The following is a 12616-nucleotide window of genomic DNA, read 5'->3' as shown; positions in this document are numbered from 1 at the left end:
CTAAAAAAATATGAAACGAGTAAATTAATGTAGGACTTCAAAAAATGCGTTGAAATTTTTTTATATTAAAATTTGAGGCTTGATGCTTAAGAAATGGAAAATCTTTCCTCAGTTGAAATTTATATGCTCGCACGAGTTACACTTTTCGACAAAGCTCTGCATATGATGTCTGAATTGTATTTTCTTTTCCTTTTAACCCTTTGCTTACAACTGGTACAACTCATGATCCAAAAAAACAGTCGCTATCATACGTCGCTAGGAAATGAAAAATCCTTCTTCAACCCATGTTTAGTTGAAATTTATATGTTCCGCACGAGTTACACTTTTCGGGAAAGCTCTGAATATGGTGCCTGAATTGTATTTTCTTTTCTTTTTAACCCTTTGCTTACGGCTGGTACAACTCATGATCCAATAAAAAGCAGTCGCTATCACGCGCCTTTAGGAAATGGAAAATCTTTCTTCAACCCATGTTTAGTTGAAATTTATATGTCCCGCACGAGTTATACTTTTCGGGAAAGTTTTGAATATGGTGTCTGAATTGTATTTTCCTTTCCCTTTAACCCTTTGCTTACGGCTGGTACAACTCATGATCCAGAAAAGCAGTTGCTATCATGCGCAGTAGGGAAAAGGTTAATGGAAGTACTCTTTCAAAAGTCATCAAATCAAACCTAATAAGGTATCTTGGTCTCTTATTTAGATCAGATGATTACGACCTCACGAAACGGTTGATGACGTTGAGAAAGACTTGAAGATATTGAAGGTGATTAATTGGAAACAACTGCTTTCGATACACTTCAACAGAAAAAAACTCGTTGGGACCGCCCTGACCTGCTCTGGGCAGTAGTGCCAAGAAGATAACGAATAAGAAGAAGCAGTAGTAGCAGCAGCAAAAAGAGTAGTAGAAGCAGAAGAAGAAGATGAAGAAAAGGATTTTAAGGCATTAAAAGAGAATAAATTGGAAACAAATGCATCTGATAAACTCCGATTATAAAAAAAATCGTTGAAACGGTCCTGACCTGCGCTGGGCTGTAGTGGTAAAAAGATTACGAAGAGGAAGAAACAGTAGTAGTAGCAGAAGGAGTAGTAGTAGAAGCAGTGGAAGAGAAAATGAAGCAGATGAAGAAGATTTTGAAGACGTTGAATGAGACTAAATTGGAAACAACTGCATTTGCATTCCAGATTGCGGCTACCCCCTATATTTTGGAGGTCAGAAATCCGAATCGAACGAAAAAAAGGTATGTTTATTCAGAGAAAGTACGTTTTGGTGTCTAATTTCGTAATTTATAATATCGTCTGTACTTAATAATTAGCATATTTGAGGTCACCTCTTCGAGCCATAAGGATTGAGTTCTAGAACGTGAAAATCCGATCATTAGATCAAAAGTTATTCAGGGTGGTCCGTTTTTTTCTCTTTTTGTGCACTGTACACTCGTCCAACATTGATGTTATTTCAATGTAAGGGAACATATTTTCGACGTACTACTTAATTTCTTAGAAGGAATAAAAAAGTATTAAACACTTAACAAAATAGCAAGCATTTGATAATTTCCTAGCATTTCTTGAATTACGTATTCGCTGACGAGAAAGGCATGAAAAGTTGAAGGTTAAATGAACAAATTTGAAAAAATGTTTTTGAATAAGAAACTGTTCATGTAAATATGAATATCCCTTTCCTTCTCGCTGTCATGAAAATGACGGGGTGAGGTTTCGCCCTCTATTTCTCGCTCCCGTGATATTGACGGGCTGGAGTGTTCAGTCGTAACGTGCCAATAAGAATAAAACTAATTCATTTCTTTTGACCGGAAAACATTTATATTTAAGGTAATTATAGATAGTTAGTTTATTTTAAGCTGGATGTCAGCACTAATCAAATTTTCAGGGATAAAAAGAAATAGGTACTTTAATGACCGTTTTCTTGAAAATTAACCGATCGTTAAGGGGGATAAAAATCTAATTTAATTATTATTCAAAATCATTTTGAATCATGATGTAAATTATGTTCGCCAGCAAACTTCGTCTTCATAAAGTAGTGAAGCAGTTACTAGGTTGGAAAATAATTTGTAATTACAACATTAAAAAAAAAGTAGTAGTTAACTACATTTATAACAAAGCAGTAGTTAACTACATTTTATTTCATTTTATAACCGTCATTGAAAAGCCGACCCAATTTTTGGGTTTACGATTTCTAATATTCAGTTTCGTAGCCTTGTAATTTTGAACCCAATCCAGAAGACAAGGGAACTGCTGGATCAAGTATTGGGAGAAATTTTGTCTTCGTGGAGGACTTTTTGATAGAATTAACCCGCATTTGCAGGTGCATGTAGAGGAAAACCACGAGAAACTCCCAAGGCTAGCCTGACGGCAAAGGGACTCTAACCCGTGATCCGTCTACAACTGAGGATATTTCACGTCAGAACTGTGGTCGGTGCAAGCCGGATGCGGATTCGTATCGACGAGCCATTGGTGGGATTCGAACCCTGTTCACCTTACTGGGAGGCGAGAGCTCTATCTTTTGAGCCATCACGGCTCAGTTAACTACATTTGTAACAAAGTAGTTGTAATAAATTACAAAAATAATTTAGTTTTTCTGACCCCTAGTTGTACATTATTTGAAAATGTCTCAGAAGACAAATAATCCATGATCAATCTAATCCAATTGTTCTATTGATCAATACTTTTTGAATTCGGAGATAAATTCGTAACTCTGAAATTAAGATAAATAAATTTATAGAGCAATAGTGTAATAAATTATAAAAGTTATTGCATAAAATTATATCGAATACATGAATATTTATGAAGCAATGTTTTAATAACGCATTTTTGAAATAATATGCTATAACATTTTAGTTTCACCGTTTTCAAAATCTAATTTAGAAAAATTTATTCAAAATCAATAACTTCGAAAGCATTTTAAGTGAGTTATAGAATGCTCTTTTCCTTAATCGAATTTATTCACACTTTAACTCCATCCTAAATTATTCATAGAATATAATATTTTGATAATTTGAGGTTTTAAACAAGCTATATCTTATCTTTGTTTAAACAGCTTAAGCTTCTTTAAATTACTTTCATTTTAAAACCAATTTAATTGAAAGGAGGAGCTATAGAATAATTAAGTAGAAAATAGAAATTCTATAACAACATTCAATATTTTTCCTAAGCGATGGAGATAAAAAAATATTTTTGCATTACGAAGTATTTTATTATTAAATGTTTCTAAGAGTTGTACTACAATTGTACGAAACTATGGAATTATTTGTTCTGTTTTTAATTATTTTACATAGGGGCGAAGATGTGTTTGAAAATAAGGTAAAAATCAAGTAGGTTACTCATTTAATCACTTGGATTCGATTAAGTTACAGTTAATTTTAAACAACCGCCCTAATACAAAGCATCTCGCTATTATTGATTACGTTCTCATTTTTGTTAGTAATTGATGTTTTTTATTATGCTTATTTACAGCAGTAAATTTTTCATTTTATACATACTATTTTATGGTGTCTGTATTAAATATTTCATATTATACTGCTTTATGGTGTTTGTATTAAATATTTCATATTATACTGCTTTATGGTGTTTGTATTTATTTATTTATAACCGTCGTTGTATAGCAGACGCAATTTTATGGGTGTACGACTACTAATGTTCAACTCCGTAGCTTTGTAATTTTGAACCTAATCCAGAAGACAAGGGAACTCCTAGATTGAGTATAGGGAGAAATTTTTTTGATGTAGCTAACCCGCATTTGCGTTACATGGTGAGGAAGACCACGAGAACCTCCCACTGTTAGCCTGACGTCAAGGGGACTCTAACCCATGATCCGTCTACCACTGAGGATATTTCACGTCTGCACTGTGGTCGGTGCACGCCGGATGCGGAATTCGTATCGACTGGGATTCGAACCCGGTTCGCCTCATTTTAAGTCGAACACTCTATCCTCTGAGTCATCGTGGCTCATGGTGTTTGTATTGAATTTTTTATACTATATTGCTTTGTGGTGTTTTTATTAAATATTTTATATCCTACTGCTTGATTTGTTAATCATTGCAAACTTTTATGAAGTTTTTATTGAATGTTTTATATCATGTAATGTTATTATGTTTTTATTGAATGTTTTATATCATGTAATTTTATGATGTTTTTATTGAATGTTTCTTACGATACTTTTTTGTGATGTCTTTATTAAATGTCTCATATGATACTATTTTATGATGTTTGTATTGAATGTTTGTTTCATATTATATTGTTTTGAGGTGTTTGTATTGATTTTTTTTTTCATTTTATGGTCTTTCATGTTCTTAGCATTGAATATTTTATATTATACTGCTGAATGGGGTACATTTTGTGAATGTTTTACAATACAGCATTTTACGATTTTTTTATTGAACGTTTCATATTGCTATACTTTCGCATAATATTACGTTGATTTACTGTGTTTGAATTGATTAGTTGTTTATCATGTTTTTATTGAATGTCCCATATTATATTATTTTATAACGCTTTACAATGTTTATATTGAATGTTGTTTCATAGTATTTTTATTGGATGCCCCATCTTATACTTTTTTGTTTGTAATGAATAGTTGTTTATTATGTTTTTATTGAATGTCCCATATTATATTATTTTATAATGCTTTACAGTGTTTATATTGAATGTTGTTTCATAGTGTTTTTATTGGATGCCCCATCTTATACTTTTTCCGGTTGTATTGAATAGTTGTTTATAATGTTGTTATTAAATGTCCCATATTATATTGTTTTATAATGCTTTACAGTGTTTATATTGAATGTTGTTTCATAGTGTTTTTATTGGATGCCCCATCTTATACTTTTTTTTGTTTGTATTGAATAGTTGTTTATCATGTTTTTATTGAATGTCCCATATTATATTATTTTATAATACTTTACAGTGTTTATATTGAATGTTGTTTCATAGTGTTTTTATTGAATCTCCCATCTTATACTTTTTTTGTTTTATTGAATGTTTCATTTTACACCATTTTACGGTGTTCTTATTGAATGTTCCATATTATCTTATATACTATTTAATGATGTGTGTATAGAATGTTTGTTTCATATTGCGTTGTTTTTCTGTGTTTATACTGTTTTTGTGTGTTTTTCATCATGGTTTTATTGAATGTTTCATATTATATCATTTTATAATGTTTGTTTAGAACGTTTGTTTCATATTGCAATGATTTTCTAGTGTTTGCATCGAATGTTGTTTTATGGTGTTTGCTTTGGATGCAATCCATTATACTATTTTTGATATTTTTATTGATTGGTTTTATTTTGTATGGAATGTTTTATTATCTATCGTTGTCTTTATGTTAAAAGGTATGTATGGTTTGTGATAACAACTTGTCGTGTTCTGTATTAGATTATATTTGTGATAAGCTTCTAAAAATATTAAAATTGAAAAATTTATTTTTCTCCCTTTTTGAGAAACATACTTCGTAAAAATTTGCCGATGATAATAAAAAAGTAAAAACTTAGTAATTTTATTTCTATTTTATTAACCTGCACATCTTTAAGTCCATGGCACATCAAAAACTGCTCAAAATGTCTTTTTGAGATCAAAACTTTACTAAAAGAATTAATTATCTAATCATTCTATACAGAAAACAATTAAAAATATTTAAATGTTTAAAATAAAATGCTTTAAATAGATGAATGTTTCACATATTCAATGAAACTGATATAATTTTAAAATAAATAAGTTTTAACTAAAAGAGGCATGAAATCTTGCAAGTTGATAAAATAAAGAAATAGTAGATAGTAAATGTTTTATAAATACTTACACCATAATGACCCATTTATTTTACTTATTTATTTTTTAAAAAATTTTCTTGATTAAGTATTCTTGTAATTTTTTTAAACAAATTTTAAAAAAAACCCTGCAAAGTAAAATTAAGATTCATAATACAACTCGAAGCTTCATATCAAATAAATGCTGGGAACTAAAAAATGGTTAAATATTTTTAGTCGTTTCTTGTATTTTATCAAATACAATATTTTATGAGAAATGTAGTAAAAACTTAAGCGAATTCGGTGAATAACTTATTTGTATTGGTAACTTCTTGCAATTTTTTTTAAACAATTTAAAAAAAAATCCTACTAAGTAAAATTAAGATTCATAATGCAACTCGAAGCCTCATACGAAATAAATGCTCGGAACTAAAAAATGGTTAAATATTTTTAGTCGTTTCTTGTATTGTATCAAATACAATATTTTATGAGTAATGTAGGAAAAACTTAAGCGAATTCGGTGAATAACTTATTTGTATTGGTAACTTCTTGTAATTTTTTTAAAAAATTTGAAAAAAATTCTACTAATTTTTTTTCTTTCTTTTTTTCTAATGGCAGGCACTGAACTTTTATTCTTCGCCTTAGAAGATGTCGGAATTGTTACTCATTTTACGTTACCCAGTGGGCACCCGTGAACCAAAATCACGGAGGCGAGCAACATTACCCACGCCACACTGCCAGAAACCCGTTCATAGGGTGGGCCACACTCACTCATCACACACAACAGTTGTTGTTGTTGTAGTTCATTTACGTCACCCTAGAGCTGCACAATGGGCTATTGGCGACGGTCTGGGAAACGTCCCTGAGGATGATTCGAAGACATGCCATCACAATTTTGATCCTCTGCGGAGGGGATGGCACCACTTCGGTAGCCAGGTGACCTGCACCCGAAGTCGAGCACTTTACGGTAGAGCAGTTTAACGAGAACCCATACCGCACACCCTCGGTCCCTATGCAGACTGATCTAAGTGGTTACCCACCCGCACACTGACCGCAGTCAGTGATGCTTGACTTCGGTGATCTGCGGGGAGCCGTGTCTTAATGACGAGTCTGCGGGGAACCGTGTCTGCGGGACTCACACACAACAGAGGACAACACAAGAGAGAAACATCCATACCTAGAGAGGGATTCGAACCCGCAGCCATTGACTTCGCATTCAGGCGCGCTAACCGCTCGGCACCTGGCCGGCAAACCCTACTAAGTAAAATTAAGATTCATAATACAACTCGAAGCCTCATGCGAAATAAATGCTCGGAACTAAAAAATGGTTAAATATTTTTAGTCGTTTCTAGTATTTTATCAAATACAATATTTTATGAACAATATAGTAAAAACTTAACCGAATTAGGTGAATAATTTATTTGTATTGGTAACTTCTTGTAATTTTTTTAAAAAATTAAAAAAAAACAAACCTACAAAGTAAAATTAAGATTCATAATACGACTCGAAGCCTCATACGAAATAAATGCTCGGAACTAAATTTTGGAAGGAAAGAAGTAATAAATTATTCTTTTATCAGCAAAAACAATTGACGTTTGAATAATTCTTTGTATAACATTTTCGCAATCAGTTGAAATTTTATTTCCTTCAAAAACTGATTTCAGTCATTGAAAAGCAATGTATGTACAATTATGCAACTTTGAAATAGATACTCCAAATTATCAATATTCCAAGTCAAGATTTTAGATTGAAGCTGTTATCATCACATTTTATCAAGTCTCGAGTGACTTAAGAAACGATGGTGTGAGAAATTTAATCGGAGGTTTTCTTTCTTTTTTTTACTGTAAGTTAAATCAATCACATTCAGTGATCAATGAGTCAAGAAGATTAGTTTTGACATCTGAAGTAACTTTCTAAATAAAAGATTTCAATCGGTGACTTGTAACGTTATGTTTCTTTGCATGTAAATTCCAAGGCGATAAAAATAAACTTAAACAAGAAAAAAAATCAGAAAAGAAAAACAGTAATTTTTACTGCTTTTTTTTGTTGTTGACGGCGAGTGCCTGTTAAGGCAGAGAGGTGCGATTGTCCTTGTTTTCCTGTGGCGCCATCTATGGCCAAGAATTTGACTTCTGCGTCACCCATGCGTCACACCCATTTATAGGGTGCGTCCCATTCATACATCCATTCATTCATTCATCCACAGATCGTAATTTTTGACCTGAATCAGAGAATGATCAATCTCCAATTCAGTACCCCCAGAGGTATTGATTTGATATGGGAACATAGAGGACTTCGCGACTCGACAGATTTAACGTGCATCAGTCACCATTTGCAGTCTTCGGCCTGCGGGGTTCGAACCCACGAACTGTCGGACATGGACCCAGCGCCCTACCGACCAAGCTATCCCCACGCCACTACTTATTTATAATTTTGAGAAATATAAAGATATACAGTGTGCAAGAAAAGAATAAATAAATAAATAAGCGGACCATCCTGAGAAACTTTTGATCTAATTATCGGATCTGCACGTTCTAGCACTCAATCTTAACGGCTCGACTTCAAATATGCTATTTAATTACAGCTGACGACATTTTAAGTTACGAAATCAGACCCCAAAACGTTCTCTCTATATATAAACATACCCTTTTTTCGACGGATTTGGATTTCTGATCCCCAAAATATAAGGTGTAGCTGCAATTTGGGATATATGATCCCAATAGTTAGTTCAGGAGAGCGCTCCGAAGTTTGGACCCTTTCATGTTAATTTACTACATTTCGAGAACTTTTTAAGAAGAAGGAGGGAAAAAAGTAGTAGAAAAGAAGTAGGAGAAAAAATAGCATAAAATATACCTGAAAATTGAAAAATGCATAGAATTTAAAAAAAAAACAACTATAATGTTGTTGTCATAAAATTCCGGAATGGGTCACAGTGAAAAAGAAGATAAAAACATTTTTCTTCCTCCTTTTTATTTAAAGCAAAGATACATTGAATATTTATGTTGTTGTTGTTTCTAATGCTACTTGCCATACTAGCAAGCCTGCTTGGTGAGACCGAGCAAATTTAAGGCAGAGTGTGCGTTTCTTGTTTTTCAGTGGCGCCATCTATGGCCAAGAATTGGACTTCTGTCACACCATACGTCACACCCGTTTATAGGGCGAACCCATTCATACATCCATTCATTCATCCACAGATCGTAATTTTGACCTGAATCAGAGAACGATCGATCTCCAATCCAGTGCCCCCAGAGGTATTGATTTGTTATGGGAACATGGAGGACTTTCGCGACACGACAGATTTAACGGGCATCAGTCACTTTACTACACCGGTGGGGTTCGAACTCTCGGACATGGGCCCAGCGCCATACCGACCTTGAATATTAATCATTATAAGAAGCAAAAATCGTGCTTTTAAAAATTTTATTAAAAGATAAATAAAAAAAAAGGATAATTGAAATCAGAAATTTCATCAAAAATCTAAAAAGGTGAAGGCTTTTATTAATTAGTGTAATAAACTATAGAATCGTAGAGTAAAAGTATTTCAAAAATAGCATAAAATACACCTAAAAATTTAAAAATGAATAGAATTTTTTTAAAAAAAATTCTAACGTCATTGTCATAAAATTTCAGATTCGCTCGCAGTAAAATAGGAGATAAAAACATTTCTCTTCCTTTTAACTTTAAAGCATAAATACGTTGATTATAATATTATAAGAAAGAAATCGTGCTTTTGAAAATTTTATTTAAAAAAAAAAGAAATAAAAAAGGGGACAGTAAAATCAAAAATTAAATCAAAATTTTTTTGAAGGTGTTATTCATTAGTGCAATGAGAACTACAGAATTCTGGAGTAGAAGTATGACAAAAACGGATTAAAATACATACCTAAAGACTGAAAATTATTTTAAACAAAATTTTTGTGTTATTTCCATAAAATTCCAAAAAAGATTGCAATGAAATAGTAGATTAAAACACCTCTTCATTTTAAAGCAAAGATATATTGAATATGAATTATTATAAAAAAAATGCTATTGAAAAGTTAATTAAAAATGCAAGAAATAAAAAAAGAGTTTCAAATTAAAACTTTAATCGAAAATCGAATAAAAAGGAAGATTTAAATAAATCAAGGCAATTAAAACTATAGAATTGTAGAGAAGTCTGAGATAAAAAGCATAAAGTACACTTAAAAATTGAAAAATGTGTAAGCATTTAAAAAAAAAAATCTTTATGTAATTGTCATAAAATTCCGGAAAGGGTCGCAGTAAAAAAAGGAGATAAAAAAAATTCTCTTCCTGTTCATCTTAAGAAATAGATACATCGGATACTAATCGTTATACGAGAAAAAGAAGAAGTCAACTTTCTAAAGAAACTGGATAATGCAAAAGAAAGTGCTCTTTTTGAAATGGAACAATTTCGTTGGTATTTTCAGATTCTGTGATTATTTCTACCTTAGAATACCATAATGTTGTTGCTAAGTAACATACAGCTCACGGCAACACCTACTCCCACGCATTATCCCTCATTTCTTTTGCAATGAATGCAAGATTTTTTCTTTCTTAAACTTTAACAAAGATGCCATTTTATTTTGCGTCAAAATATCTCAACAATTTGATTGGCTTATTTTTAAAGACATAATGGCTCTGATAAATTTCCCCCACGACTTTGTTATTGCTTAATTGTGCATCGTACAAAAAAATATTTTGTTCGGCGATATGTTTTTTACAAGATTATAGCAATTTAGTTGTATTGCATGCAATTAAAGTCCAATTAATTAAATTTCAGTGCTTGGTAATTTGTATATTATCCTGCCTAAGTGAGATAGGTGATATGACAAATGTCCTTAAGATATCTTGCTTGAAATATATTTTAAGAATTAATTTGAAACTGAATTAATATAAACTAGGTCAAAAACGAATAAAGAAACGTCAAAAACGAATATTTTAGAGCGTAATCTAGATATAAAAAAAAACCTTTAAGTGAGATTGGTGATCAAGTGAGAAGTGCAAGATCTTGTCTTTAAACGTCTTGTTGATATAAATTTTAAAAATTAATTTTAAAATTCTATTAATATGAACTTACATAAAATTAATATTAGGTTAAAAACAAATATTTTAGAGCGTAATCTAGAAATAAAAAAGACCTTCAAGTGAGATTGGTGATCAAGGGAAAAGTGCAAGCCGTCCTTAAAACGTCTTGTTGTTATAAATTTCAAAAATTAATTTTAAAATTCTATTAATATGAACTTACATAAAATTAATGTAAGGTCAAAAACGAATATTTTAGAGCGTAATCTAGAAATAAAAAAGACCTTCAAGTGAGATTGGTGATCAAGTAAGAAGTACAAGGTGTCTTTAAAATGGCTTGCTGTTATATATTTTATAAATTAACCTTGAAACTGAATTAATACAAATTTACATTAGGTCAAAAACCTAATATTAATTTAGAGCGTAATCTAGAAATTATAAGGGCAGGGTGTCCTCAAGGCATCTTGCTTACTATATATTTTACGAATTAATTTTGAAGCTGAATTACTATAAATATACATGAAATTAATATTAGTCAAAAAACGAATATTTTAGTACGTAATCTAAAAATAAAATTACGAGATTGATATTAAAAAAAAAAGGAGCAGCTTTTGAAACTTCTTGGTTTTACTATTGTTTAAACGGCACTCACTTTTTCCTATACTTTAAATTTTAAATTACCAAATGATGTAGAACAAAATTTCTCATGTGAGGTCAAGAATTTGACGACTTGAACTTTTCTTCTTCTTTTTCATTAAAAAAATATTTATTACCTCTAGAATGTAGATCTTAATGACATCAGTTTAAAAAAGAATTCTAAAGTCTCTTAATAAGGGCGATAATTTAAAAACACCCTGAATTTCGGGGAAAAGGAAGTATATATTACGTTCAATACAAAAACTGAGTTTACACCAATTTCATGACTGAAAATTGGTTAGCCTTTTATTATTATTTTTTCTATAAACTTATGGTTTGTGATTTCTGTAGACGGCGAAAAGCATTCTGATGAAATTACAGTACTTGTAGGGTATTGAGATTGCTAAAATAACAACAACAAAAAAATGAAACTCAAATGTAAAGAAATCTGGTAATGTAACTCAAATTTACGGTATTTAAACCATTGCTTTGGCAATTTTGCCGCTCGTATGATAAATTCTAGTTTTTCAAATTAGAGTTCTTATTTTATCACACATTTATTAAAAAAACAACTAAAAAATTAATTTAACCGAATAAATTGTTTTTATACCATGTTTTGAGGTGTCATGATAAACTTAATAAAAAGTTTTTCAGAACTATCATTTATTATACCATTTATTCACAGAACTATCATTTTCAGAACTATCACTTTAATGAGTTAAAAGTGAAATGCTTATTTATTTATTTTTCTCCCTATTAAATAGATGCAGGAAATTCGAAGCTTGTCATTTACAATAATAATAATTAACTATTAAAATTAGCTATTTAAATTCTTAATAAAATATCATTATAATTTTACTCAACAGACTGCGAAAAAAAGTATGGTCAAAATTACAAGAATATGATAAAATTTACGGTGTTTCTGGCTCCATAGGAACACCAAAAAAGCATGGTAATTTTTACCGAAGCGCTTTGGTAACGATTCAGGGCAAAATTTGCAATAAAATATTGCTTCATAATCTGCGTTAAAAATAGGTAAATGTGGTAAAATTTGGTAATTTTATCATCATATCTGAGAGCATAACAAGAAAAGCATTTATTCAGTTAAATTTAACTTTCAGTTTTGTATTTTTACTAAACATGTTTTAATATGAACTATAAAATTGAAAACTAGAATTTTCGGTAAACCGTTACCATTTGAACGGAAAAGT

This window comes from Parasteatoda tepidariorum, chromosome X2, assembly GCF_043381705.1.
Source record: "Parasteatoda tepidariorum isolate YZ-2023 chromosome X2, CAS_Ptep_4.0, whole genome shotgun sequence".
Lineage (NCBI taxonomy): Eukaryota > Metazoa > Arthropoda > Arachnida > Araneae > Theridiidae > Parasteatoda > Parasteatoda tepidariorum.
The sequence above is the reverse complement of the archived record's forward strand: the minus strand, read 5'-3'. Positions refer to the sequence as shown.